The following is a 13,800-nucleotide window of genomic DNA, read 5'->3' as shown; positions in this document are numbered from 1 at the left end:
TGGATGTTGGATAAAGAACCTCGACTAACATCCAAACAAGTTCAAGCTTCCCTGCAGTCTGAGGGTAAAAGAGTGTCAACCCGTACTATCCGTCAGCATCTGAATGAAAAGGGACTGTATGGTAGGAGACCCAGGTTGACCCCACTTCTTACCCCGAGACATAAAAAAGCCAGGCTGGAGTTTGCCAAAACTTACCTGAAAAAGCCTAAAACGGTTTGGAAGAATGTTCTCTGGTCAGATGAGACAAAAGTAGAGCTTTTTGGGCAAAGGCATCAACATAGAGTTTACAGGAGAAAAGAAGAGGCATTCAAAGAAAAAAACATGGTCCCTACAGTCAAACATGGCAGAGGTTCCCTGATGTTTTGGGGTTGCTTTGCTGCCTCTGGCACTGGACTGCTTGACCATGTGCATGGCATTATGAAGTCTGAAGACTACCATCAAATTTTGCAGCATAATGTAGGGCCCAGTGTGAGAAAGCTGGGTCTCCCTCAGAGGTCATGGGCCTTCCAGCAGGACAATGACCCAAAACACACTTCAAAAAGCACTAGAAAATGGTTTGAGAGAAAGCACTGGAGACTTCTTAGGTGGCCAGCAATGAGTCCAGACCTGAATCCCATAGAACAACTGTGGAGAGATCTAAAAATGGCAGTTTGGAGAAGGCACCCTTCTAATATCAGGGACCTGGAGCAGTTTGCCAAAGAAGAATGGTCTAAAATTCCAGCAGAGCATTGTAAGAAACTCATTGATGGTTACCGGAAGTGGTTGGTCGCAGTTATTTTGGCTAAAGGCTGTGCAACCAAGTATTAGGCTGAGGGTGCCCGTACAATTTTTGTCTGGCCCATTTTTGGAGCTTTGTGTGAAATGATCAATGTTTTGCTGTTTGCTTTATTCTCTTTTGTGTTTTTTCATTTAAGGCTGGTTTCACATTTGCGTTTTTTTGCGCTGGAAAAAAACGCATACGTGCGCATGCGTTTTTTCCCCTATATTTAACATGGGTGCGCATACCTGCGCGCTGGTAAGCGCATGTATGCGATTTTCATGCGCTGCGTTTTTTTGGGGTGTGCGTTGGTATTTTCCAGACGCAGCATGTTGCATTTTTTGGCCCTTGAAAAAATCGCATGCGCACGTATGCGCACGTTTTGCGCTAAAAATGGCCATTATAGCCTATGGATGCGCATACGTGCGCACTGGCATGCGCAGGTATGCGTTTTTTTAGCGCTGCGTTTTTTTGGTGGTGTCCACTTGTTGTCCTAGTTATAATCTTCTAAAGTCAAAAAAAAAAGTCTATATAAAGGAGGTGCCTGCCAAAACTCTGCCACTACTACACTGACAGATTGAAGAGCAGACAGTCAACCAAGAACCCATTATATCAGCGAAGAATGTGAGTATATTACATTATATGCCTGTCCTTTTAAATTATGTATGTACTAATGATTTTTATTATTTTTACATGCAGTATGTCTTCAGAATCAGAGTATTCCCCATCGCGGCAGGAATTGGCGCAAGCAGACCGTGAGGTGATTATTTTCGTGCATCTGGTAAGTATATCTGCTGCTTCTCCAAATCTCTTACGTTTTTTTCAACTTTTTTAAGACATCGTCATCATCATCTTCTGCGGACGGGACTAGTGAGGGCGAAGAGCAGGAGCAGCGAAGCCAAGTCCCGGTGGTGATACGGAATGTAAGTATCAAATGATTTGTAATGTTCTTTATTTTTTATCTTCTATTTTTACTCTTTTTTATGTTTCTTTTTTTGTAACTTTTTATTCAATTTAAATTTGATTATTCTAATGAATGTGTTTTGTCTAGGTTCCACAACGGGATGAAGACGTCTACCTGGATAATGAGCAGCTCATCAGCCTGGTCCAGGAGCGTTCGCCGTTGTGGGACAGCCGTGACCGGCTGCACAAGGACATTGTGGTGACCCGGCGGCTATGGAATGAGGTGGCCGCAGCGTTGATGGATGGCTGGGACAGCGCCACAGCATCCTCCAAAAAGGCGTTTAGTGAGTATTTCCCTGCTCTGTATTGTGCCTCAGTGACTGTTGTCCTTGACGGCACTGTTGGGTTTCGTGCTAGGCGTATTCTAGCAGGAAACCCAACAGTGTCATCGGGGTCTACAGTGACTGCTTTGAGTATTGTATTGCTACATTGTGCCGCAGTGACTGTTGTCCTTGACGGCACTGTTTTTTTTTTATCAACAGTGGACAAAGTCCGAACACGTTGGCGTTCGATCAAGGACCGCTTCAACAGTGATGTTCGTGCTGAGGGCCAGGTTCGCAGTGGATCTGCGTCAAGGGCCAGAACTAGATACCGTCACTATAACGCGTTGCAGTTCCTAAGACCGGTCCTTGCCACGAGATCGTAAGTATTATAAATTTTGGGTTTTTATTTTTATTAATCTGTGTTTTTCTAATCCACAGCTGATGCTTCTTGTAAAGGCATGGTAGTAATGATTTTCCTTTCTTCAACAGCACCTGGAGCAGCACCCTGCAACCTGGCCCTGGAGCGGTCCTTCCACCCACCGTTACACCACCACAAGTCTGAGTGCAGCTGGTCACTTCACCGACACCACCATGGCAAGCGCTGCTCCTGTCTGGAGCACCACCGCCACTCCCATGCATGCGTGGAGCTCAGCCACCACTAGGCAAACATGGAACAGCCCTGCCGCTACAACAACGTGTAGTAGCCCTGCCACCACCACTCTGCAAACCTGGACCATCACTGCCGCCACCAGTCCTCCTGCAAGGACGAGCACTGACAACGAAGAGCAGCAGCAGCCACCTCAGCAGCAGCTCCAGCCACCTCATCAGCAGCCACCTCAGCAGCAGCAGCAGCCACCTCAGCAGCAGCAGCCACCTCAGCAGCAGCTGCAACCACCTCAGCAGCAGCAACCACCTCAGCAGCAGCAGCCACCTCAGCAGCAGCCGCCACCTCAGCAGCAGCCGCCACCTCAGCAGCAGCAGCCGCCACCTCAGCAGCAGCAGCAGCCACACCTGCAGACGGGGGACCTACACTCAATATTTGCCCCTAGTTCAAGGCGAAATCCATCAAGGCGGGCATTGGGCCAAAGTCGGTCCAGGCACACAAGCCTACGGCGACATGCCATTACAACTAATGTACCTGAACAGATTTCCTCTCCTCCAAGTGTTCCTAGTTTGATTCCCTTAACTGGACTACCTTCCCCCACAAGTTTTGTTGCCCCTTCCCCTCAAACACCGTCTTCAACAGCAAGTGTTGCATATTCCCTGCACACCCCCAAATTGAAACCATCTGCCCCCAAACGCCGGAAAAAATAATTTTTTGGTTTATTTTTGTGATAAAAAATAAATTTACATTTGTGGTTCACCATTACTAAGTTTCATTAATGTTGTTTGCGCCGCTCACACACACTGATGGGTAAATACATGTTAAAAACCAACCCAAGGCCTAGTATAGTCATATGTGAAATAACACGGACTAGTATAGTCATACCAAGGCCTAGTGTAATAACTCTAGTTTTACCAACTAGAATCTGGTTTCATGAAAAACAAACTGTTGAAACTTTAAAAATAAGTTTCTTTCTAGTTTCACCAGTTTGTTTTTTGTGAAACAAGATGCTAGTTGTTAAAAATCGAGTTATTACAGTAGGCCTTGGTATGACTATACTAGGCCGTGGTATTTCACATATTACTATACTACTAGCCCCAAGGCCTACTATACTCATATTTGAAATACCACGGCCTAGTATAGTCATTCCAAGGCCTAGTGTAATAACTTGTAAGTTGGAATGGAGCAGATTACATTCATCCACTCAATGCTGACTTGTATTCCCCATGGACTTTCATTGGGGTTGGGTTTTGAGGGTTGTGTTTTGAGAAAATCACATACTTTGTTTTCAACTAGTTGCACAATTTTCTCTTGAAAAAAAATGGTTTCCTGATTCATGGCCTGCAGCTTTGCTTGTTCCAATATATTTCACGCAGACTAGCAATGCTGCATTTTAACTCATATGTGTATTTACCTGCCCAGGTGTGTGAACATCAAAAAATTCAGTTATACATGGGAAGTTTTTTATTAAATTGGAGTTTCAAAAATATAGTGCACTCAGTAATGGTATCAAATAAGGTTTTTTATTACCATAAACAAACAAAAACATTACACCATTTCATCTTGCCAGTGCACCCGTCCTACATCAGAAATAAAGTAGGCCGCAAATTGGTCCCTCATTTGGCCAACTTCAATGGATGACCTGAGAGTGTGCTGAGTGAATTCAGGCAATGGGTTAGGAGCATCATCGTCCAGTTCAAAGGTCGGGTGCTCTTTAGCCATCACAAAGTTATGTAGAACCACACAGGCCTTCACCACCTCATCGACTGTTTCAAGTTTAAGATTAATGGCCGTGCCCAGAATTCGCCATCTGGAAACAAGAATCCCAAAAGCACACTCGACAGTTCTTCTGGCCCTGGTCAGCCTGTAATTAAATATTTTTTTGGTGTGGTCCAAGTCCCGGCTGGAGTAGGGTTTCAGTAAGTTTCCGCACATTTGAAAAGCCTCATCGCCAACCATTACAAAGGGCAGTGGCGGAGCTTCGGTGTGAGGAAGAGGCCGTGGCATAGGGAAATTAAATTGGTTGCCATACAACCTCCGGCCCATGTCTGAGTTTTTAAAAGCCTGTGAGTCATTACCACGGCCAAATGCTCCAATGTCCACTGCTACAAACATACATCCGGCATCCGCAATCGCAATGAGTACTATTGAAAAGTACTTTTTGTAATTATAGTACTCAGATCCCGTTCTTTGGGGTTTGATGATCCGTATGTGTTTACCATCAACAGCTCCCAAACAGTTGGGAAAATTGCATACTGTCCAGAATTTGTCAGCAATTTCCATCCACTTTTCAGCGGTGGGCAGGGGCATAAATTCTGGGCAAAGAACATTCCAGAGAGCCCGGCAGGTGTCAGCAACAATTCCAGACAAGGTAGAGATTCCAATACGGTACTGGAAGTGTAGTGAAGATAGGGTTTCTCCAGTCGCCAGGAATCTGTGAACAGACAAAGAAGTAAAATTAATATTTATGTATATTATTTTAAAAAACTATAAAATAAAATATTAGTACATTCACGAAAACTAATTACCCACGGTTTTGAATACTAAATTTAAAAAAAAACCATCAGACCGCACCCCTTGGTTTTTAAAACATACCGTAATGTCACCAGTAGCCGTTCCTCAGGAGGAATCGCACGACGGAGCTGTGTGTCCTGTCTCCGGATGGATTGTTGGACACGAGCAAGCAAATCCATGAAACTTTCGTGGGACATCCTGATATAATCTGTAAATTTCTCCGGGTTTGCCTGTAGCTCGCTGTAGAGGGTGTGGTATGCCCCACGGCTCTCCCGGAGTTCAACAATCGGATGTATCCACATACGCCGCCGTCTTCGCTGCCTCTCTCTCTTCCTTTGTTCATGGCAAGCAACTGCATACGCCTGAGCCATCGCGATGTCCAAATCCAAGTTGAAGTGAAAACTCTTCCAGCGCAGATCCATGGTCACGAGAAGAATCAAGCAAATGTGAAGAATACTGTAGACAGGGTCTATATATTAACATACCACACCCACAATGAAGTCCCATTGGTCTTGTGTGTTGTTGAATGGTTGTTTTTTCATTTTTGTGGGGTTTTTCCAAAATCTGTAAAAAAACGCAAACGCACAAAAAACGCATACAAACGCGCAAAAACGCTGCGTTTTTTTCCTGCATGCGCATAAAAATGCTTGAAAAAAACGCAGCGTTTGTATGCATTTGTATGCGTTTTTTTAATGCGTTTTTTTGCGGGAAAAACGCGCTGCAAAAAAAAGCAAGTGTGAAACTAGCCTAAGACAAATTAAATGAAGATAATAATACCAAAGAATTTGTGTTTGCAATCATTTTCAGGAAGAAACTGAGTATTATCTGACAAAATTGCAGGGGTGTCAATACTTTTGGCCACAACTGTACATGCTTGTCCAGTATGGGGGTGCACTTGTATGAGGAGGGAGGTGGTCCAAAAAATAGCTGCTGAAGAACAGCTAACTATGAGATTTGGAGTGTTGTACCATTTCTTTTATCGTCTCCCATCCCTTGGTTGAACTTTATGGACGTATTTTTATTTTCAACTGTAATATGTCGCCATTAGTGATGGGCGAGTAGCATTGTTGCTCGGGTCTCCCTGAGCATGCTCGGGTGGTCTCGGAGTATTTTGGTGTGCTCGGAGATTTCGTTTTCGTCATCTCAGTTGCATGATTTGCGACTTGTAGACAGGCTGAATACATGTGGGAATTCCCTAACAAACAGGCATTCCACACATGTATTCAGGCTGTCTAGCAGTCACAAATCATGCAGATAAGACGACAAAAACTAAATCTCCGAGCACGCCAAAATACTCGGAGACCACCCGAACATGCTCGGGAAAACCCGAGCAACGAGTATACTCGCTCATCACTAGTCGCCATGTAATTTCAATGTTGTTATTATTTTTAAACCCAATGTTTTCCAACCTTCTGTCCCCACAGTCCCCCACAGGTCATGCTTTCAGGAATTCAATAGTATTGCACAGGTGAAAGAATTCCTGATGCCTTGATGATACTTCCGCCATTTGTGCAAAACTAAGGAAATCCTGAGAACATGACCTGGTGGGGGCCCTCAAGACTAAAGTTTGGGAACCAGTGTTTTAACCATTTATATGCTATTCTAAGCATGAAATTAGTAAATAATAATAATAAAAACCTTCTTTTAGTTAGCAAAAAAAGCATTGTGGTTATCACTGTAGACTCTCAAAATTGGAATCTGGAGATCCAATCCAACCAAGGACAACATCAAGAAGGAGTTTGTACATTTTTCCCATGTTCATTTTTGCATGCGTTTCCCCTGACACTCCAAACACACTAGTAATGAATGTAGATTGTGAGCCCAAATGGTGACAGTAATGATGATGTCTGTAAAGCGCTGTGGAATATGATGGTGCTATATAACTGAGAAAAAAAAAAAGAAAGAAATATTCGTGTGTAAGTGTGTAGGACTTTACTTTGATCCATTTAATTAGAGTTTTAATGTTAGACTTTACCAGCCCAGTTTTACTAACCTATAGTATTACCTCTTCTGTCTTTTTTCAATTTCATAACATTCTTATTAAAAAAAAATATTTCCAGACCTAGAGGTAGAATTACAACTTTCTTAAATTCTAGTCATTAAAATGACTGTAAATCTAGCAAATTTTGATGCGTATACGCCCATGTTGAACTCATCTAAAATAAATTAGAAATAATTAGGAATATTCTAACACCTACATTTTCTTCTCCCATCACACAGAAAACATAATTAGTGTTTTTGTTCAGGCGAAAATAATAACCCGGGGCTTCACTTGTAATGGTCATTAGCCTGACGTTTGTGCCTACACATGGGGCTTCCACCAGGCTTACAGCTCAATTAATGGTTAAATTCTCCGCATTTTTGGAACTGCTAAGAATTCTGTATGAGAACGAAGGAATTTGTTTTGTTTCTCATCTTTTGAAATATAAAAGTGAACACATAAAACCCATATCATTTCATCAGCCATCTAGTTAATTGACTGCCTTAGTCTGGACACATCTTCGGTAATAACTCTAATATGGTAAGATTGCATTGTATGTTGTGTAGTAGTGTAGACGACTGAAAGATTCCATGTACATGGGATTACGTAAATTCTATATGACGATTAAGGCTACTTTCACACATCAGTTTTTTTGCCGTCAGGCATGATCCGGCTTTTTTTAGAAAAAACGGATCCGGCATAAATTTTGGAGAACTGTAGAAATGGATCCGTTTTTTTGCTGGATCCGTCTCTGTTCCTGGCGGCTGGCCAATTGGATCTGAGCATGCGCAGACTTAAAAAAACCGGATCTGGTTGCTGGATCCGTCTTTTTCTGGATCCGGCGCATTCCGGCGCCCATAGACTTTCATTGTAGCAAAAAGCTGGAAGCGCTGGATCCGGCGCTTCCGGCTTTTTCGCCGGTGACAAAAAACGTTACAGTAGACGTTTTTTCAAGACGCCGGAATGAGACAAGTTGCCGGATCCAGCAAAAAACGGATGAAACGCAATGCCATCCGGCACGATCCGGCGCTAATGCAAGTCAATGGGGAAAAACCGGATCCGTTTTTTCCAAAAAAAGCCGGATCGCGCCTGAAGGCAAAAAACTGATGTGTGAAAGAGGCCTAACAGTCTTTACAGTCACGTTTTACAGGTCTGTAGGCACTCCATGTGCCTCCATATGGTTCACTGTATTACTACTCAAAAATGTTTCATCGGGAGATTATGCAACTAAGGGCAGTTACTATGGCCATAGATTTTCTCATCCGAGAGAATCGGGTCGTTATGCAAATGACACTCTGATCAAGCTTTGCTACCTATGCAGATACACAGTTCCTCCGCCTATGCAGGCCTTAGGCTAGGTGCACACGTAGCAGAAAATTTCTGCTCAAAAACCTGACTCCCTTCCCAGAAACCGCGGTTTTTGTGCATTTTGATGCAGTTTTCCCGCACGTTTTCAAAACGTATAGAACCAGCCAGAAACGCGGAAAAACCCGCGAAATTAATGAGCATGCAGCGTTTTTTACTGCGATGCGTTTTTTTCGCGGTAATGCTTAGCAGTTTTATAGGCAAAACCGCTAAAATTACCACTAAAAAAACGCTGTGTGTGAACACAGTGTTAAGGTTCTCACAAGTAGCCTAGGCAGCAACAGCTACAGTGTATTTGATATGATGGACAACATGTTTATTTGACAACCTGTTCCAAAAACACAAACACACTGTCTGAGCTAAACCTAGACTGTGCCCTATTTACTCTGAGCCCTGATCCCATGGAATTCTGGGTCAACAAATTGGACCATTGGCAAGAACTGTTAAGTCTAGCCGTTAGTGACAAGTCAGAGAGGATATTCAGTGCAGCCGGTGGATTTATCCCACCAAAGAGTCCCATGTTATAAAAACCTAAGGCATGTCAGAATAAATTAGGCATGAATCAGTGCTGCCTTTCATGCACAGACAGCTGATGTCAATGATTAAATTGGCTATATCTGTCTGCCTGTCTGATTGTTCATGACTGTCATCTCTGCTGCCATGCTGATAGGCCACCCTCAGCTTGGCACCCTTGTTCATCATGATATCAATACTGCAGTACTTGCAGCAGCTGGGGCTGCCTTTTGTTGGTCCTAATATCTCTTTGACTGCCTCCTTCTAACGCTCTACCATGTTGCTCCTGCCACAGCCACTGCAGAGCCATTCCAGCCACACATCACCTGATTGTCAACTGTGTTCCACAGTGCGAGACTTTACTGCAGCTGCTGGAACAGCTGTTGCTATATCTTTTTGCCAACCCAGTCTTAATTCTACACTGTGCTGCTCCTAGTGTGGCAGCAACTGCATAGCCACTCATCTACTGGCTGCCCACTGTACTTCATATTATTGGACAGTACTACAGGTGCTGGGAAATGTACTCTTTAAAAGTTAAAGAGTCATGAAATAGTTCCCAATATAGGTCTAATTGTTGAAAATTATTGGGCACTAAAAGTTTTGGCTAGTTTAATAAAAATCCTTTGTAATTGTCTAATAATTTTGTGATTAGCAAACCATTTGCAGAAGCCAAAAAAGGGATAAATTTCACTCATAGTAGAGAAACAATAACTTCTTCATAATCAAAACAGTACTCCTATTTTGTCTGCAGAAAAATCTGAATAATTTTTGAAAGGCTTGAAATTACCAAATTGTTTTTTGATTAGTATACTATTTGTGGACCCCAAAAGTATAATTTGTCAATTCTAGTTGAGAAACAACAGCTTCTTTGTGATCAAAACAGTATTTCTGTTTTTTCTCAAAAGCTAAGCTCTTGATACTCTTGATACTCCATATCTTTTGCACACAACTGCGTGAAACTGCCACAGCTTCTTTTGTTGCACAGATTGGTGTGCTTGATCAGCTCACTCAGCTCACATGAAGGTACACAAAGAAGCCCAGTCTCTTTAAGTCTCTCACTGGTTTATTAGGGGTGCTGCATAAGCCAGTATAGAGATAGCAAAAATAAACAAGGCCTTTATGGCCTAAGGAAAAGCAAAACATACAACATAGTTTGTGTTGTTGGATGGATCCGCCCGTTCAGGAAAATCAACACACGCTGTTTTAGCTTCCTTGTCAGGACACATATCACTAGAGTTCCACTCTCCAGGTCTACTGAACACCTTTTGACTCAAAAAGCTGGCTATTTATATCCCAGACCATACTCTGAGGTGGAGATATGGTGAACAATCTCCCACTTGCTATTTGGTTGTTCACATAAAATCCAGTCCTTAGAATGGCCAATTAACCTCTGTCAGCACTAATTGTGCTGGAGCAAATTACCAGATTACAAATCACTCAATATAGCAACCTCAATGAAGCATATCACCCCTCCAGTACTTTGCCAGTGACTTTGTCACATTTGCCCCCCTCTGCCCAAAGCCGGGGGTTTTGGCACCTTCAGTCACCAAACAGAAAGTCTAGACAAGGCATCTGCATTCCCATGTAATTTCCCGGGCTTGTACTCCACATGAAAACTAAAAGTCCTGGAGTGCTAGAAACCACCTGGTCACCCGGGCATTCTTCCCCTTCCTTTCCCTCATCCATATCAGGGGCACATTATCTGACATTAGTCTGGACACTAGTGTCAATTGCCATTGTTAATTGATGGATAAGCACTCTATTTCAACAATGGTGTACTTTTTCTCACAGGCAGAGAGTTTTCTGCTTAGATACAAAATGAGATGTTCCTCCTCATTTACTTCTTGGAATAACATGGCTCCCAACCTTGGAGGAGTTTGTCTGGACAACGAATTACTTACTGAAGTGAGGTGCAATCAAGACCGGCTGCTTCCACAGAGCGAGTTTCAACTCTTGGAATGTCATCTCTTCTTCAGAAGGCCATTTGGCCATTGATGTCTTCATGCTTATAAGAAGAAGTGTCAGGGGTGTGGCTATCATGGCAAAATTCGGGATAAATCGCTGATAGTATCCCACATTTTCCAGAAATGCCCGAACCTGTTCATAGAGACCTGTTGCATCCAATTTTGGATTGCCTCCACCTTATTCCCTTGTGGCTTTATTTTGCCCCTTTCTGATGACGTAGAACAAGCATTTTGCCTCTTCTTTCCCCAAGGCACTCTTCTTTGGATGAATTGTAAATTCTGGCTTCCTCAGCACATCCAGTACCTCCTGGGCCTTCTGCAGGTGACCTCCCCAATCCCTGCTGAAGATCACGATGTCGTCCAGGTAAAATTTTTGTAGGAGTCTAGGATCCGGTCCATGGCCCTCTGGAAGGTAGCTGGGGCTCCCTGCAGACCGACTGGCATCCTGGTATACTGAAAACACCCATCAGGTGTAGAAAAGGCCACCTTCTCCTTGGCACTTGGAGACAGGAGAATTCGTCAGTGGTTTACATCACTTATTTTTCAACCACCTCGTAAAGCCCCTGCTACTTGGCCAGAAATTTACTTTCAACCGTGTGTACCAACACCAATGCCTGGTCTCCAGGTCTAAACTGTCTCAGCCTTGCTGCCCAATTGTAGACCCTTGTCTAGACCTCTAGCAGTTGAAGATGACTCTCCTTCACAATAGGCGTCGAATCCAACATCTGGACCGCATGCTCGATGATGCTGCAGTGGGGTGTAACCTCTGATTTCCTAGTCTTCTTTGCAACATCCAGAAGTCCTCGAGGGTGCCGTCCATATAGCAGCTTGAACGGTGAGAATGACGTAGAGGCCTGTGTGACTCCCTGACAGAGAACAGCAGGTACGGCAGTAGGCAATCCAAGTCTCGGTTATCCTACTCCGTGACCTTCTTAAGCATGGACATCAAGCTGTTGTTGAACCTCTCCACTAGGCCATCTGTCTGCGGATGTTACGCCGATGTCTGGAGTTGTGTAATCTGGAAAGCCTTATACAACTCCTTCATCACTTTGGACATAAAAAAAGTTCATTGGTCCATCAGGCAGGCCAGTCCAGAAGAAAATATGGACTAGCTCTCAGGCTATACTTCTGGCGGAGGAGTTTCTCAGGGGTAACACCTCCTAGCACCGTGCTGCATAGTCCATCACAACCAGGATATTTTGTTGTCCCCTGGAGGACTTAATTAGGGGCTCGACAAGGTCCATGGCAATCCAGTCAAATGGCATTTCTATAATAGGCAATGCAACTAGGGAACTCCGGAAGTGGGATATGGGATCATTTAGCTGACAGGTAGACCAGGATCAGCAGAACTTAACAATCTCTCTGTGAAACCCAGGCCAGTAGAACTTCTGAAGAACTCAGTCTAGAGTTCTGTTTATGCCCAGATGCCCACCCAAGATATATGAATTTGCCAGGTCAAGTACCCTATGCCTAGAGGGACTCGGTACTAACAACTGGGCTCTCGCATCCTCTCTCAGCTTAGTGACCCAATATAGCAGCTCCTTATTTAAAGTGAAATGTGAAAACCTGGTGTTGTCCTCTGGCTCTTGAGAGACCACATTTATAACAGTCACATTGTCAAATGCCCATTTCAATGTAAGGTCTCACATTTGAGCAGTTCCAAAATTCCTACCAAAAAACACCAATACAGGAATCTTAACCTCATTAGTCACCATCTCATCCTCATCATTAGCAAGGACACACATGGGGAACTTATCCACCTCTAACTGTGATGAGGATTTATCATAGTTGCACCAGCTCCTGTCTGAGTGACTTGACACACCCAAATCCCAGACAACCAAAATTCCGCTTTATTATCATCGGGTGAAGCAACTCCTTAACCAATCCAACCTCATGGGACTCAGCCCCACAATTCATTTGTAAATTCACTTTGGCAATGAGGTAGTCCTTGGCAACCACATGAATACAATGGAAGCCCACTTATTTTCTGGGAATCAACTGGTGGAGGAGTGTGACCCTTACCAGGATCACCAGACTCCCTGAGTCCAAGAGTCCTGCTACAAGTACCCCATTTATTGTTATGGAACATACCTAAGTCCCCTCACCAGACTGATAGTCCACACTATAGGCTGGATAGACATAGGATGAACTTCGCCTCCGTAGGCTGAAGTCCATGTGTTTGGAGGACATAGGACACCGGGCGCCTACGTGTCCAAGATCGTGACATCTCCAGCATAGCATGTCTTTAACTGTGGACTATGGCAACCCCTCAGCAATCCCTTAGGAGCTCAGACTGACCCAGTGGTTGCTCAACTGCCCCTCTTTTGATTTTTGGACTCCTTCTGGATACCCCAGTATGGGGATGCAACACCACCTGGCTTCCTTAGGGACTTCTTGAGTACCTGATACCTTTTCACAAGGTCAACCAGGTCATCTGCATTTCGGGTTTTCCCCTGGGCAACTCAGGTCTGCATCAGCCTTGGAAGGGAGCGGATAAACCTGTCCATTATGACACACTCTATCATCTGGGCTGGAGTGGAGAACTCTAGCTGCAACCACTTCTGTACCAGATGCAGTAGATCGAACATTTGGAAGCAAGGGGGTTAATCACCACAATACACCCAATGGTGGACCCTTTGAGCTTGGACAGACATAGTCACCCCTGAGCATGCCGGTATCTAAGTTTTCAGTTTGGCATAATCCCGGGCATCTTGCAAGGTCAAGTCATAATAAGCCTTCTGGGGCTCGCCAGTTACATATGGGGCCAGCATCTCACTCACTGCTCCAGTGGCATCTTCTCCCACTCTGCTACACTTTTGAACACAGTCAAAAAAGCTTTCACATCATCTTACCACCTTACGGATGTATGTCTCGTC

Source organism: Dendrobates tinctorius, unplaced genomic scaffold (genome assembly GCF_039654945.1).
Source record: "Dendrobates tinctorius isolate UK_male_01 unplaced genomic scaffold, ASM3965494v1 ptg000020l, whole genome shotgun sequence".
Taxonomy (NCBI): Eukaryota; Metazoa; Chordata; class Amphibia; order Anura; family Dendrobatidae; genus Dendrobates; species Dendrobates tinctorius.
The sequence above is the reverse complement of the archived record's forward strand: the minus strand, read 5'-3'. Positions refer to the sequence as shown.